The sequence below is a fragment of the Heterodontus francisci genome, chromosome 8 (genome assembly GCF_036365525.1).
Source record: "Heterodontus francisci isolate sHetFra1 chromosome 8, sHetFra1.hap1, whole genome shotgun sequence".
Classification (NCBI taxonomy): Eukaryota; Metazoa; Chordata; class Chondrichthyes; order Heterodontiformes; family Heterodontidae; genus Heterodontus; species Heterodontus francisci.
This window is the reverse complement of record NC_090378.1, coordinates 21,447,207-21,464,875: the sequence shown is the minus strand read 5'-3', so window position 1 is coordinate 21,464,875 and position 17,669 is coordinate 21,447,207.

Here is a 17,669-nt window from a genome sequence, read left to right as displayed (position 1 = left end):
CCCCCACCAGTACATCAACCACCTGTCTGGCTTCATTCCCCAGAATTAGGTCCCGCACTGCACCCTCCTTTGTTGGATCCTCTACATATTGAGCTAAAAAGTTCTCCTGTATACATTTTAAGAACTCCACTCCATCTAAGCCCTTAACACGATGACTATCCCAATTAATGTTGGGAAAGTTGAAATCACCTAATATAATTACCCTATTATTTTTACACATCTCTGCAAATTGCGCACATATTTGCTCCTTAATTTCCCACTGACTATCTGGGGGTCTATAATAAACACTTAGCAATGTGGCTGTCCCTTTTTTATTCCTAAACTCTACCCATAAAGCTTCATTTGATGCCCCCTCCAAGATATCATCTCTCCTTATTGCAGTAACTGATTCCTTGACTAATATTGCAATGCCCCCTCCTCTTTTACCCCCTCCTCTGTCTCGCCTGAAGATTCTATATCCCGGGATATTGAGCTGCCAATCCTGCCCCTCCCTCAACCATGTCTCCGTGATGGCTACTATATCATAATTCCATGTATCAATCCTTGCCCTTAACTCATCCGTTTTACCTGCAATACTCCTGGCATTAAAGTAGAGGCCTTCCATCCTGGTCTTACTCCCTTGAAACCTACTTCCGCTGTATTCCCTCTGACTTGTTTGCTTTCCTGTGTTTAGCTGTGTCCCTATTCTGCTAGGAGTCTGCATCCCTTCCCCCTGCCAAATTCGTTTAAACTCCTCCCAACAGCACTAGCAAACCCACCAGCAAGGATGTTAGTCCCCCTCTGGTTCAGATGTAGACCGTGCCGCTTGTACAGGTCCCACCTTCCCCAGAAACGTTCCCAGTGGTCCAGGAATCTAAAACCCTCCCTCCTGCACCAACTCTTAAACTACGCGTTCATCTGTGCTATTCTCCTATTTCTATACTCGTTAGCACGTGGCACTGGGAGTAATCCAGAGATTACAGCCCAAGAGGTCCTGTTTTTTAGTCTACTGCCTAACTCCCTGAATTCTTGATGCAAGACCTCATCCCTCTTTCTACCTATGTCATTAGTACCAACATGTACCATGACCTCCGCCTCATCACCCTCCCCATTCAGGATGCCCTGCAGCCTTTCAGTGACATCCCGGACCCTGGCACCAGGGAGGCAACACACCATCCTGGAGTCACGTTGACAGCCACAGTAGCGCCTATCTGTTCCCCTGACTATAGAATCCCCTATTGCTATTGCTGTTCCTCTCTTTCCCCCTTCTTGTACGGACAGGTTACTTGTGGTGCCAGAAGCTTGGCTCTGTCCGCACTCCCTGGAGGAACCAGCCTCATCAGCCTCCAAAATGGAATACCGATTTGCAAGTGGGACCCCAGGGGACTCCTGAACTACCTGCCTGTTTTTCTTGAACTACCTGGTGGTCACCCAGTCCCCTCCTTCCTCAAGTCCCTTCAGCTGTGGTGTTACCACCTCTCTGTACGTGCTATCCACAATGCTCTCAGACTCGCGGATGCTCCACAGTGTTTCCAGCCGCCGTTCCAGCTCTGAAACCCAAGCTTCCAGGAGCTGCAGCTGGACACACTTCCTGCACACATGCTGGTCCCGGGGACTGGAAATATTCCCGGATTCCCACATACAACTCACCTGGTCTTCTTTGAAATAGTGCCATGGGATCTTTCATATCCAGCTGAGAGAGAACTCACAAACTTCTGATTCAGAAGTGAGATTGCTACCAACTGAGCCATCGCTGACACAGCAATCATGTAGTGTTCAGTGATGATGAGGGCAGCCACACAAACAGAAGAGTAGAATAATGTAAACTTGTTTATCCCTCATAAAGTTTATCAAAGTAAGTGTATCCAGTATTTAGTTACATCAAATTTCATTGTTTGGCATGTCTGCATAATTAACTTTTACCTAAAACAGGTACAACTTGACAATTTATGCATATGGTTCACATTTGGGAAGATTAACCTTAATCACACTTTCACCCCAGATTGATGTACTACACATTATGCATCTTTCAAATAATTCTTGTAATAGGATAGCTCACTTATTAAAAAACGTAAGCTTAAGAACCTTTCTCCCAACTGCAACTTTCATCTTGTGTACTCCTGGTATCAGGTGGTAACATGCATTACTTTGTCAGGGCCACTCAATATTGCAGCACATTGCCAGTAGGAAAAAGAAGCTCATAAACAAGTGAAAGATATGACAAGCCTTAGCTGTAGCCCCTAAATGGGCTTGAAAAAATGATCCTCAAAAGGATGCAGGGAAGCAATTAGCAACAGTCATGCAGGAGGGTACTCTGCACCTATAGGCTAGTAATGATGCTTATTCTACCTTCCTGAATCTTGCACACACTTAGGAGAACTTTCTTTGGCCTCCTTATCTCGAGAGACAATGGGTAAGCGCCTGGAGGTGGTCAATGGTGTGTGGAGCAGCGCCTGGAGTGGCTATAAAGGCCAATTCTGGAGTGACAGGCTCTTCCACAGGTGCTGCAGGAAAATTTGTTTGTCGGGGCTGTTACACAGTTGGCTCTCCCCTTGCTCTTCTGTCTTTTTTCCTGCCAACTCTTCGACTCGCCACACTTTAGCCCCGCCTTTATGGCTGCCCGCCAGCTCTGGTGAACGCTGGCAACTGACTCCCACGATTTGTGATCAATGTCACAGGATTTCATGTCGCATTTGCAGACGTCTTTAAAGCGGAGACATGGACGGCCGGTGGGTCTGATACCAGTGGCGAGCTCGCTGTACAATGTGTCTTTGGGGATCCTGCCATCTTCCATGCGGCTCACATGGCCAAGCCATCTCAAGCGCCGCTGACTCAGTAGTGTGTATAAGCTGGGGATGTTGGCCGCCTCGAGGACTTCTGTGTTGGAGATACGGTCCTGCCACCTGATGCCAAGTATTCTCCAGAGGCAGCGAAGCTGGAATGAGTTGAGACGTCGCTCTTGGCTGACATACGTTGTCCAGGCCACGCTGCCATAGAGCAAGGTACTGAGGACACAACTATCATTCACTATTTTGGCATCTACGTCAGTATTCTGTCACACTAAGCATTAGCAAGTCGCATTTGTTGCAAGAAGTGTTTTGGTGATTCCTTTGTAATACTTGCTCCTTCATAGCTTCCCATAAGTGTTGAAAAGGTGCCAGCAGCACTTTTCCCTCACTCCCATCTCTCAGTGTCACTTGCTCCATTTGCAGCATAGACTCATTCAATTTTGGGGCATTTAGATTTAGATGGTGAGGAGGGAGTACCAGGCAACGTACAGAGCAAGTGCTATATGGGAAGCCTTGCACTTTTGGAAACCAGTTGCCCTGAAAAACTGCAGGACTTTTTCCTCCTCCAGGTGCCTTTCTGTTGGAAAATTAATGAAGTCATTGACTCGAGCAAGCAAAACATCAGCGACTCAACGTATGCTACAGAGTGGCTGATCTGGCAAGTATTCCCTGAGGCAGCTTGGGAGGAGCTAGTTGTATATGCTTTGAAGGCATGTTAAAGGCAGCAGTGATTTTCAGAGCGACAGGAAGAGATATCGCAGTCCTAGATGAAGTTTGCAAATTGGACTGAAGGACATGACAAAGCTCTGAAATAAAAGCAGAAAGTGCTGGAAATACTCAGCAGGTCTGGCAGCATCTGTGGAGAGAGAAAAACAAAATTAATATTTCAGGTCTGTGACCTTTCATCAGAACTGGCAAAGGTTAGAAATGTAATCGGTTTTGAGCAAGTGAAAGGGGGGGGGGGGGTGGAAGAAGAACAAAAGGAAAGGTGTGTGATAGGGCGGCGGGCAGGAGAGATTAAATGACAAAGATATCACAGAATAAAAGGCAAAAGGAGTGCTAATAGTAGTAATAAAAGACAAGGCTTTAGTCCAGAGAGAGTGTTAATGGCAGAATGATGAACAGCTTTGTGCAAAAGCAAAAACATGAAAAAACAAGTTTAAGACAGGCACATGGTTTAAAAAATAAAATATAAAAAAATTAAAAAAGAGACAGTCATTCTCTGAAATTGTTGAACTCAATGTTGAGTCCAGAAGGCTGTAGAATGCCTAATCGGAAGACGGGGTGTTGTTCCTCGAGCTTGTGCTGAGCTTCACTGGAACACTGCAGCAGGATAAGGACAGAAATGTGGGCATGAGAGCAGTGTGGTGAATTAAGCTCAGGGACTGATTTCTTGGTAAAGCATAGATGCAAAGATTGATCTCCTTGTGCCCAAGAACTGCAGCAGGGTCTATGGACTTGCCTCCATGTTTAGGATTTGGTTGGGATTTGGTTAGCCCTGCCTCTGTGCATTCCCATGGAACTGCCCTTCTTCACCCAGCTCCATAACAGCAAGGAAAATTCACAGAGGAATACACCTTCTACCAGTTTAGGTTACTTAAATAATAAATCCAACTTCCTGCAGTGATATAAGGTGAAAAAGGAAATGCACAAAAAAATGTAAACCAAACAGGGAAACATTTAGAAACAAAATACAGCTATGTGTAACAAAAAAAATCTCCTTCAAAAATCAGTTAGTCACACTTTATATAAGTCAACATCTTTAATAAAATTCAAAGTCCTGGATGTGAGGTTCAAATCTAAAGTGATGACATCACTTCTCCATGACAAACAGGTGGGGGAACTCCACCTTATCGACATAATGTGGCTGTGAAAGTCACTCCTGCCTTTAACTTCAGCACAACTTGCTCCTCACAAACTGCCTTGGGGAACATTTACCAGATCAGCCAGTCTGTAGCACACTGCTTCACATATCAGTTCACCGATGCCTTGTTTGCTAGGGTGAATTACCTCATTGTGCAGCACCTCCAATAAACTTGAGCTGTTGTTGAGAGCCTATAGAGGCAGCAACGTAGCCTGATAGTAATTCTTGTACTGAGGATGCTCAAGAGTGACCCCTTAGATTTTTTGCTACATTGATTGTACATTGCAAAATTTACCTTTTTGATTTTATGTTACCAATTCACAAACTAATGAAGCAACATTCATTTTTTACCCTCTCAAAACTTTTTAAAATCTTGAAACTCATTATTGGATTCCCCCCTCACCTTGTCAGTTGCAATTAAAAAGACTCAATTTTTTGAGGCTGTCTTCATAACTCTAACCTTTCTTTCCTTGTTTGATTTGTCTAGTTATAGACATTGTAATATCAAATTTCTACAGCTCATCTAATAACATGGTAACTTATCAGGTCAAATACCTATTGGTGGACCACAAGTGATCTTTTTACTCCTATCTTACATATATTTTGCTTACAGAGTTAAGGATGTTGGTGGAAACTGTATGTTGTCGTGGGGAATAAAGCTTGGCTGGTAAAGTGGAAGCTATTATTGTCAATTACTGATGCAAAGGATAGTAACTTAGCACAGTCTTCTTCAGACCGCAAAAGAAATAATATCAGTCTTTCGGTTTCATCAGCTTGAATATTAAGAATGATAAACATTTAAAGTAATTGTTTGGTAATGAAATGCTTCGGGATGTTCTGTGGAAATAAGGTACGATAAAAATGCAAGTTATTTTCCTTTAACACTAGCTTCCTGTTGCATTTAATAAAATTTAGAGGATATGGCAGCCTTGTGGTTATGATATGGAGCTACCAAACCAGAGATTACTGTGACCAGGCATGTGGTGAAATGTAAATAATTAAATCTGGTCTTTTATGGGCTAGCACCAGAAAAATGACCATGAAAGCTGCCAGATTGTGGTAAAAACCAAACTGTCTCACTAATATCCTTCAGGGAGGGGAACCTACCATCCCTATCTGGTCCAGCCTACATGTGACTCCAGACCCACTCAGAGCAACTTACCTTCTTCCCAGGAACATATTCAATAATTTAGGAATTCATTATTTCACTTGTTAATCACTTCTTTCCATGATAGCGATTACAATTTGTTCCGTGTTGCCATCATAATGATTGCAATGAAACAAAAGGTAGAATGGCCCAGCACTAATGTTGATATAATAATTATCAGATCACTATGAGTGTGCCTACAGCAGTTGTATTCTCAAACAACTGCACATTTTTACATTGAAATATAGGTTACTTTTAATTTCTTCTAATTGTGCAAGCTCTGAATTTTATGTTGTTTCACGCCAATAAAAAGCCTGCTTTAAAAAAATCAGGTTTTCAATTGCAGGGTATGTTATTATTTTATGCTTGCAAGCACTTTGGTGTCAAACTGGTTGTAGACACACAATCTACCATTTCAACAGAAATTTTTAATGAATATAACACTTTCTGCAAGTTGTAACAGCATGTTTTGTATCAGGTAAAACTTTTACACAAATGTTGCAAATGTGCAATAATGGCAGCTGTACAGGCTGCAAAAATTATGCTGGTGGTTCGAAGACTGACGAGTGATAGTTGTACCAACTGGAGCAAATGTGGCAACGTGCAGACTGTGAAAACCAAAGTGTACAACTGTGCCAGGACTGTGCTTTGTTGATTGTGCCAGCAATGTTAGCTGTAATAATGGTATTTATCCTGGTACCTATTCTAGGTCTCTCAGTTATGACATATTGACTGATTGCTTAAACTATGCAAAATAATAAAGAAAAACATACATCTACACCAAGCAGTAGCTAGCAAAAAAAGCTAAAAGCAAGGAAATATTCCACTGATTAAAGTAAGCAGGATCGTAATAAGTCCAATGGAAATTTTTTATATACCTCTTGTCTTGCTGTGTATTGGAATTGAATGGGTGCCTATCACGATAGTACATTTCTGTGCAATGCACAGAGTGGCAGGACATGGCCTTATTCCTATAATTTCTGCATTGAGATCCTTGCATTAATTTCAACAGAATCCTCTCATGCAGATACCAAGTGAGGACAAAATGTTTCTCCATAAGAAGGGCAATTGGAAGACAAGCAAACACATGGAGTGTTTGTGGATCTCCTAGTGATTAGATGGAGCAGGCCATCAGCAGAGAAGTAGGACCAGGTTACCTTATGAGCTGTGTTATTACAGCATGACATATCGTAAAGGGGAACCTAAAACTGGTAGAATATGATGCACAAAAATGTGCTACAAGATGAATGAGACAGTTTTTCAATGGACTTGATTGGCCGAAGGGCCTGTTTCTGTGCTCTATAACTCTACGGCTCTAAAGGCTAATTTATTAGAGTCATTAATGTTCAAGGTATTTGGGTTTCATAAATCCATAAATAGAATACGTTTGCTCCCTTTCTCCCATAAATCCATAATTGAAATGTTGATATTTAATTTGTAGGCTTGAATTCCACTTTAGTGTAGAAAACACTACAATGCTGTCATCCTGTATAGTTAACTATTTGCACAGCTACAAATATCCATCCATAAGATGCACTTCTGCTAAATGTAATACTTCCTATAACCGTTTTCTGTAACATTGGACTGAACATTACCACAGGCTTCGGGACCCCAATGTCAAGGCGAAAAGCTGGTCACGAGCCCACACTTGCCAGCAGCAGGACCGGCTCAGTGATTTTACCGCCTCCAGTTGGCTGCCTGCAGGCCTACAGTCCAATTAAGGATGGCGGGCAAGCTCTTGATGCTGCCGGCCCAATCAGAGAGCCTGCAGCTCTGATGCCTCAGTAGCAGCACCGGGAGAGGTTGTTGCTGCTGAGGCAGGCAGGAGACCTCGAGCCTCGCTGGTAAGTAAAAAGAAGTGGAAAATTCAGGGCCCAAGGGTGGGAAAGGAAACCACTCTGGGGATATTGTCGGGGCCTTAGGGACTGCCTTCCCAGCCCTTGGCCCCCTCTTTGGGCCATGAAGCCTCTGGCTCTGATGGCCCCCGGGCTGCTGCAGGGAGGCCACCTAAATTAAGCTGGCAAAATGCTGGCAGCTCTGTAAAAGGTCCCTTGATAGGACCTTTAAGCACACAAATCGGCTGCCCTCCTCCCTGGAGTAGACAGCCGCTCCACATCCAGTCCCGCTGCTGGGAAAATGACCTGGCAGGGGGACTGCGGGGCGGTGGGGGGGGGGGGTGGCTGCCATGATGCAGCTGCCCACTGTTTTATCGGCCCCTCCCCACCTCCTAGCCCATCACCCAGGGGCCAGTAAAGTTCTGCCCATTGTTTCTGTCATACTAACTTGTTAATGCATATCTGTATGTCATTTTTTTTGTCATACTTAAGCTTTCTATTTTTAACCCTATTTCTTATACTTAACTCTGTTTTTCTCTTTTTAAGCCATTAATTCCAGCTCCAGTCCTCATGGTGCTCAGATGTGTCTTCCAGCTTCGGCTAGTGCTGTTCCCAACACCACCACCCATCTGAGGCCTGTAACGGCCTGTAACTTCTTGCCTGCTGTCTAATTTTCACTATACGCTCTGGCCTTCCCCTCTTTGACCCCGAACGATCAGTCCTCAACAAAGGCCTCAGATTTATCTCTTAATGTCCAAAGCTTAATGAATTTTGAGCTCGATACCATGCTGAGCTCTTCTTCTGTCATAGAATCACAGAATGGTTACAGTAGAGAAGAAGGCCATTCAGCCCATCAAGCCCTTGCCAGCTCTGTGTATGAGCAATTTAGCTAGTCCCATTTCCCCGCCCTTTCCTTGTGGCCCGGCAATTTTTTTTCCTTCAGGTGCTTGTTCAATTCTCTTTTGAAAGCCACAATTGAATCTATCTCCACCACACTCTCAGGCAGCACATTCCAGATCCTAATCAGTGTGTATAGAAATGTTTTCTCATGTTGTCTTTGGTTCTTTTGCCAATCACTTTAGATCTGAATCCTCTGGTTCTCGATCCTTCCATCAATGGGAACAGTTTTTCCCTATCTGCTCTGTCTAGACCCCTCATGATTTTGAATACCTCTATCAAATCTCCTCTCAACCTTCTCTGCTCTAAGTTGAACCACCACAGCTTCTCCAATCTATCCATGTACTGAAGTCCCTCATCCTGGGAATCATTCTCATAAATCTATTCTGAACCCTCTCTAAAGCCTTCACAACCTTCCAAAAGTGTGGTGCCCAGAATTGTCTTTAAATTGCACCTTTTATTTTATATTGCCTTTCCTTGTTCTTCCTACCAAAATGTATCACTGCATGCTTTTCTGCAGTAAATTTCATCTGCCGTATGTCAGCCCAGTCCACCAGCCTGCCTATCCTCTTGAAGTCTATCCTCCTCACAGTTCACAATACTTCCAAGTTACGTGTCATCTGCAAATTTTGAAATCGAAAGGTTGCCATACCTTTCCTCCAGGACAGATTCATTCTTAACCCACTCAAATTAAGAATTTTTACTCTAAATTTCTTCTTGTCCTTTTCCAGAGCCAATCTTAGACCTTATGATACTATGACCACTGCTCCCTAAATGTTCCTCTACTGACATTTGATCTATTTGACCCACCTCATTTTCCAGAAACGGAACCAGCAAGAGAACTTTCTTGAACATTTCCAGCCCAACAAGGAAGGAAGCTTTATTGGATCATTGGGTTGAGAGTGATATGGCTCAGGTAAATTGGAAACAAAGATTGGCAAGCAAAATGTAATTGAAAAATGGATGGTTTGAGTACAGTCTAGGTACATTCACACGAGGGGGAAAAATAGGGCAAACAAAACCAGAGCTTCCTGAATGATGAAAGAGATAGACAGTAAGATGAAGCAGAAAAAGGGGGCACAGGACAGATGTCAGGTTGATAATACGGGTGAGAGCTGAATATAGAAGATTGAGAGGGGAAGTGAAGAGGGAGATAAGAGGGGCAAAGAGACAGTATGAGAAGAGATAGGCAGCTAACATAAAAGGGAATCCGTAAGTCATCCAAAGGCATATAAATAGTAGACGAGTAGTAAGAGGAGGGGTGAAGCTGATAAGAGACCAAAAAGCAGACCTCTGCATGGAGGCAGAGGGCATGGCTAATGGTACTAAATGAGTACTTTGCATCTGTCTTTACAAAGGAAGAAGATACTATCAAAGACACAGTAAAAGTGGAGGTGGTTGAGATTCTGAATGGGTTAAAAATTGATAAAGAGGTGCTAGAAGGGTTGGCTGTACTTAAAGTAGATAGGGAACCTGGTCTAGATAGGATGCATCCTAGGTTGCTAGGGGAAGTTAGGGTGGAAATTGCAGAGGTACTAGCCATAATTTTCCAATCCTGCTTAGATACAGGGGCAGTGCTAGGGGACTGGTGAATGGCAAATGTTACAACCTTGTTCAAAAAAAGGATGTAAGGATAACCCCAGCAACTACAAAGCAGTTAGTTTAACCTCGATGTTGGGGAAGTTTTAGGAAACGGCAATCTGGGAGAAAATTAACAATCACTTGGATAAGTATCAATTAATTAAGGAAAGCCAGCACGAATTTGTTAAAGGCATGTGTCTAACTCGATTGAGTTTTTTGATGTGGTAAGAGAGGGCTGAAGTGGGCAATGTGGTTGATGCAGTATGGACTTCCAAAAGTGCCACATAATGTCAGCAAAGTTGAAGCCCATGGAATAAAAGGGGCAGTGGAAGCATGGATATTAAATTGGCTAATGGACAGGAAATAGAGAGTCGTGGTGAACAGATGTTATTTGGAGTAGGGGAAGATATATAGTGTGGTTCCCCAGGGGTTGGGACTAGGATCATTACTATTTGTGATATATATTAATGACTTGGCTTGGGTGTACAGGGAACAATTTCAAAATTTGCAGATGACACAAAACTAGGAGGCATAGTGAACAGTGAGGAGGATGGTGATAGACTTCAAGAGGACTTATACAGGTTGGTGGAATGGGCAGATATGTAGCAGATGAAATTTAACCCGGTGAAGTGCGAAGTGATACGTTTTGGTAGGAATAACGAGGAGAGGCAATATAAGCTAAATGGTACAATTCTAAAAGGGCTGCAGGAACAGGGAGACCTGGGCTTTACGTGCACAAATCACTGATGGTGGCAGAGCAACTTCAGGAAGCAGTTAAAAGGCATATGGGATCCTGGGCTTTATAAATAGAGGCACAGAGTACAAAAGCAAGGACATTATGATGAACCTTTATAAAACACTGATTTGGCCACAACTGAAATAATAGTCGTGCTTTTCCTGGCATGAGTTAAGTCCTGCCGTCTGGCTCTCTACGCTACGGGTCCAATCAGAGGGCTGGCAGCTCTGCATCCTTGGCAGCACCACTGAGAGAGGCAGACTCTTCAAGGAGAATGAGAGGGCGCGTCTAATTTGAGGTGTCCTTGAAGGGGAGGTGAGAAATATGTTGCTGTGTTGGGGCCAGGCAGGCAGGCAGGCCCCGGTGGTTGGAGGGGTAACCCCTCCAGCAGTGACATTGGTGCCAAAGGGGCGCCATTCAGGAGCCCCCTCCTTGGGCCCCGGAGCCTCTGGAAACCAAAGCTCCCTCCGTCACTGGAAGCCGCTGGGAGGCTGCCTCCCCACATGGCAGGGGGCCAATCTGCCGTCGGCAAAAATGCCAGCATACCAGGAATATGGGCAACAATTGGCAGTTTGATTATGTAAATTGGTCGCCCACCTCCAGTCGATGGGCAGCTGAGCCGCTGCTGTCCCCACCACTGGAAAAATGGCCTGACAGCGAGACTGCATCAGGGACCCCACCCGAAGGGGCTGCCTGGCTCCCCTGCCTCCTAGCCTGCCACCCGGGACTGCTAAAATCCTGGCCATTGTGTCCAATTCTGGGCACCACACCAGGAAAGATATGCAGACCTTCGAGAGGGTGCAGAAAAGATTTATTAAAATGGTTCCAGGGATGAGAGACTTCAGTTACATGGATAGATTGGAGAAGTAGGTCTTGTTCAACTTAGACCAGAGAAGTTTGGGAGGAGATTTGATCGAGGTGTTCAAAATCATGAGGGGTCCAGACAGAGTAGGTAGAGACAAACTGTTCCCATTGGTGGAAGGGTCTAGAACTAGAGGACACAGATTTAAGGTGATTGGCAGAAGAATTAAAGGTGACATGAGGAAAACTTTTTTTGTGCAGTGACTGGTTAGGATCTGAAATGCACTACCTGAAAGGGTGGTGGAGCCAGATTCAATTGCGGTTTTCAAAAGAGAATTAGATACATACTTGAGGGGAAAACAATTTGCAGGGCTATGGGAAAATGGCAGGGGAGTGGGACCAATTGGATTGTTCTGACAAAGAACTGACATGGACTTGATGGGCCTTCTTCTGTGCTGTAACCATTCTTTGATTCGTTCTTCCACTTTTTCCATCTCATCTGTTGTGATGATGCCAGCTTTCATACAAATGCCTCTGATATGTCTTCCTTTTAGCTCAACCGAAGATTCCTCTCAGTGTGGCGAACAGTGCCCATGACCATATCTGTCCCATTTCCCACACTTCTGCCATCATTCCTTCTCCTCCTTCACAGAACCATGATACTGTTTCCCTTGATCCCACCTTCCACCCTTCCTGCCTCCTCATTCAACTGATCATTCTCCACCATGACCATGTCCAACATGATGCCATCACCAACACATCTTCCTCCCACTCCTCTTATTTCAGCATACTGGAGGGGCTCTTCTTTCTGTGACAGCGTGGTCCAATCTTCCATCACCAACAAACATTCACTTCCCTTCCCCCGCCACATCCTGTGCAAATGCTGGAGATGTACCACCTGCACTACACATTCACCAGAATGCTACCAGATTTCAAGGGTTAGATTGAGGAGAGATTACATAAAATAGGTTTGTATTCCCAGAAATAAAGAAAGTTAAGGGGTGATTTGACTGAGGTTTTTAGGATTTTGAAATGAATTGATAGGGTAGTGAGATTTTTTTTCTGCTGGTGGGGGTTTCAAGGACAAGTGAACATAACCTTAAAATTAGAGCCAGTCCATTCAGGAAACACTTCTTCATGCAAAGGGTATAAGAAGTGTGGATCTCTCTCGCACAAAAAGCAGTAGATGTTAGCATCATTAATAATTTTAAATCTGAGATCGATAGATTTTTGTTAGCCAAGGGTTCTAAGGGAAATATAGCAAAAGTGGGTGAGTGGAGTTAGATTACATTTCAGCCATGATCTCAATGAATGGCAGAACAGGCTCTAGAGGCTGAGTGGCCTATTCCCGTTTCAATGTTCCCTTTGACCTCCAGGGCCACAAAACTCCTTCCAGGTGAAACTGAAATATACTTGTACTTTTTTCAATTTAGTATATGTGTTTGCTGCTCACAAAGCAGTCTCCTGTACACTGGGGAGACCAAACGCAGATTGGGCGACTGCTTTGCTGAACATCTCCTTTCAGTCTGTAAGCATGTCATTTCGGTTACTTGCCATTTTAATCCACCATTCCAGTACCTCTTTGTCCTTGGCCTCCTACACTGTTCTAGTGAAGCTCAACAGAAGCTTGAAGAACATCACATCATCTTTCAATTAGGCATTTTACAATCTTCCTTACTCAACATTGATTTCAATAACTTCAGATCATAACCACTTTTCGAATGGCAGGTGCTGGTAATAGTTCTGCTGTTGCTATTTACAGCTCCTCATGACCCATCTTTTGATTCTTTACTTGCCCATTACCATTCTCTTTTGTCTTGCGCCATCATTACTTTTATTAATTAATCACTTCTGCCTTCCATCCTAATACAGACCTTCCTTTTGTTCCATTCTCTGCTCAGCCTTTCTTTCCTGCCTCTGTACTTGCTGAAAACCTGTTACATCTCTACTTCTGATGAAAGGCCGTTGATCTGAAATGTTAACTGTTGCTCTCTCCACAGATGCTGTCTGACCTTCTGATTTTTCCAGCATTTTCTATTTTTATTTCACATTTTCAGCACCTGCTGTTTTTGCTTTTGTCCTGCTCCACTGTCATTGTAGTCCTCACTCCAAATCTGTCTCAGTCACCAGCTCTGACAGCCTGTGACTTTTCCTTTCTCCCAACCTGCTCCAACCCAAACAGCCTCTTCCACGACCAATCTTCCCTCCTCGAGGCTCCCAACTTACCTCTGCCCAGAGAAGGGCTGTATTGCCAAGTTCCCGGCCACGAGTTGGGAACTACCTTTATATACTTTAAAGTGCTTATTGCCTTTATGTACTTACTCCAATTTTACTAAGATAGTAAAGGGTCTGACTAAACACAACAGAACCTTAACACACTCTTTCTAAAGCCTTAATATCATCTACACAGTAAGGAAACCAAAACTGGACACAGTATTCTAGCTGAGGCCTAACTAAGATCTTGCACAAAGCCAAAATAATATGCTTTAATTTTGTAGTTTTTAAAATTCATTTACAGGATGTGCGCATCACTGGAAAGACCTGTAATTTTTTTAATTTCCAAAATATACTTTATTCATAAAAAACTGTAAAAAATACATTACCAAACAGTTCCAAAAAGCACAGTCAAAAAATACAAGGAGTGCAAAAGAGATCAGTTTCCTTCAATACAGGAGTGAGTTGCCTCACAACCCTTCCATTTCATTTTACATGCTATGTACATTTTACAGCAAACCAAATATTTTCTGGATACAGTTGAGGGGTTTTTCATTGGTCCAGCCCCTCAGTTCACCTTGGTGGGGGGTACCTTACACAGTGGTCTTTCCCCATTGAGCCTTTGCCGCGGTTGCCCCAAGCTTTAGTGCGTCCCTCAGCACGTAGACCTGGACCTTGGAATGTGCCAGTCCGCAACATTTGGTAAGACCTGTAATTATTGACCATCACTAATTGCCTTAGAGATACAACTGAATAGCTTGCTGGGCCACTTCAGAGGACAGTTAAGAGTCAACCACATTACTGTGGATCTGGAACCAGACCAAGTAAAAATAGCAGATTTCCTTCTCTAAAGGACAGTGGAGACCAGATGGGGTTTTCACAACAATCCAATCAGTCACATGGCCATCATTAGTGATACTAGCTTTTTAATTCCAAATTTATTGAATTAACTGAAATTAAATTCCCCAGCTGTCACGGTGGGACTTGAATTCATGTCTCCAGAGCAGTAGTCTAGACCTCCAGATTACTAGTCTGGTAACATAACCACTATTGCCACTGTATCCTGGTGTGCTGTAAATGCACTCCATAAGCCCTACCTATCGCACACCACGAATCTCTGGAGATCTATGCACTTGGATTTGCAATATGATGGCCAGATCTCTTTCTCCACTGGCTTTACTCCTTTGCCTGAAGAGTGTTTACATATTTAACATTCTGCTCACATCTATAACTCTTCACTTCTCTAAGTTAAGCGACATTTGCAAGTCATGGGCCCAATCCCTCAGTGCATCTCAATCTGCTCATAGTAGTGCAGCATCGTCTAATGTCTCTATTCTCGCATATGTAGTATCATCTGCAAACTTACAGATAATTCCCCGACACCTACATATAGATTATTAATGAAAATAATAAATAGCAATAGACCTAACACCAGTTCCTGTGACTGTTGAACTCCAACTGCTTTGACTGGGCTCAATCAGCTTGTGCTCTAGCATATACTGAATTTCTTCGCGTATTTCTACACTATCTTCCTTTTCCAGTTTCTCTATATCAGTGTACTCAACCCTGGATTCAATGTTGTTCATAACTTTGTGAAAATCATCCAGTGCTTTTTGTACATGTTTTTTTCTGTGCTCATCCAGCCTGGCCCACAATTCATAAGAACATAAGAACTAGGAGCAGGAGTAGGCAATTCAGCCCCTCGAGCCTGCTCCGCCATTCAGTACGATCATGACTGATCTCATCTCGGCCTCAACTCCACTTTCCTGCCCATTCTCCATAACCCTTCAACCCTTTACTAATTAAAAATCTGTCCATCTCCTCCTTAAATTTACTCAATGTCCCGGCATCCACCGCACTCTGGGGTAGTGAATTCCACAGACTCACTCTACTTTGAGAGAAGTAATTTCTCCTCATCTCTGTTTTAAATCTGCTACCCCTTATCCTAAAACTATGACCTCTTGTTCTAGATTGCTCCACAAGAGGAAAGATCCTCTCTACGTCTACTTTGTCAATCCCCTTTATCATTTTATATACCTCAATTAGATCTCTCATTCTTCTAAACTCTAGAGAGTAAAGGCCTAAACTGCTCAATCTCTCTTCATAAGACAAACCCCTCATCTCTGGACTCAATCTAGTGAACCTCCTCTGAACTGCCTCCAGTGCAACTACATCCCTCCTCAAGTAAGGGGACCAAAACTGTGCGCAATACTCCAGGTGCAGTCTCACTAATACAGTTGCAGCAACACTTCCCTACTTTTATACTCTATTCCTTTAGCAATAAATGCCAAAATTCCATTTGCCTTCCTTATTACCTGCTGCATCTGCATACTAGTTTTCTGCGATTCATGCACGAGGAAACCTAGATCCCTCTGCACCGAAGCATTCTGAAGTTTCTCTCCATTTAGATAATAATTTGCCTTTCTATTTTTCCGACCAAAATGGATAACCTCACACTTATCCACGTTAAACTCCATCTGCCAAATTTTGGCCCATTCACCTAACCAACCCATATCAATTTGTAAATTTCTTATTTCTTTATTGCAACTTACTATCCCTCCTGTTTTAGTGTAAATGGCAAATTTAGCTACAGTACCTTCTATCCCTGCATCCAAGTCATTTATATAGATTGTACTTCATTGGCTGCAAAATGCTTTGAGACATTTGGTGGTTGTGAAAAGTGCTATATAAATGCAAGCCTTTCTTTATGACTGCTTCAAAAAAAATACAAATTAGTAAGACAGGGTGTCCTTTTCTGAAGCCATGTGGGATGCCCCAGATATACCCTTCTCTAAGTATTCATATAGTGCGTACCTAATCATCCCTCAAGCATTTTATTACTGACATCAAACTAATGGGCCTATAGGTACCCAGAACCGCCTATCTTCTTTGGCCTCCTTATCTCGAGAGACAATGAGTAAGCGCCTGGAGGTGGTCAGTGGTGTGTGGAGCAGCGCCTGGAGTGGCTATAAAGGCCAATTCTAGAGTGACAGGCTCTTCCACAGGTGCTGCAGAAAAATTTGTTTGTCGGGGCTGTTACACAGTTGGCTCTCCCCTTGCGCTTTTGTCTTTTTTCCTGCCAACTGCTAAGTCTCTTCGACTCGCCACACTTTAGCCCTGCCTTTATGGCCCAGAACTGCCTATCTTTCTTATTAAAGGTGGGAACTACATCCAGGAGACCTGTCCTTGACTCCAGCAAGCAGCTTGCACAGCACCTGTTCTATTTCTTTGAGAAACCTTGGGTGGATATCATTTGGACTAGATGCCCTGTTTATTTTCTTAATTCTATCTAAAACAATATTTTCATCTATTTTAATATTAACATCATTAAATTCTGCAAGTTGAGCAACAGCTTCAAGAATGAAGACTGATGCAAAGTACGCATTTACTATCTCCACCATACCGAGACTCCTTTGTAGTCTGTCCTTGTAGTATCTTTCAATGGGCCAATATAGCCTTTGACAGTCCTAACTCTTCACATTACTGAAAAAGCTTTTCCCATGACTACCACAGTTGTCCGTGAACCTCTTTCCCCCTAACCTTTCAGCTCATATTAATGAAGATTTAGAAATTTGTTTGTATTATTTTACTTCTGCAACTTTCCATTTGTAATTTAAAATGGTGCTGCTGTCCTTCACTGCTAAGGCTTGGTGAATGTCAGTAAAGTCGTTTGTTGAATTATTTTTGCTTCCATTATGTAACAAGCAGCTAAGCATGGAAGCAATTTATCCCTTTCCTGAAAAAAATTAATGAAAACATTATTCTTGAGTGGTATATGTACTGTGTGAAGAAATGTAAACAAAACAAGGGTTTAAAATAACCATTT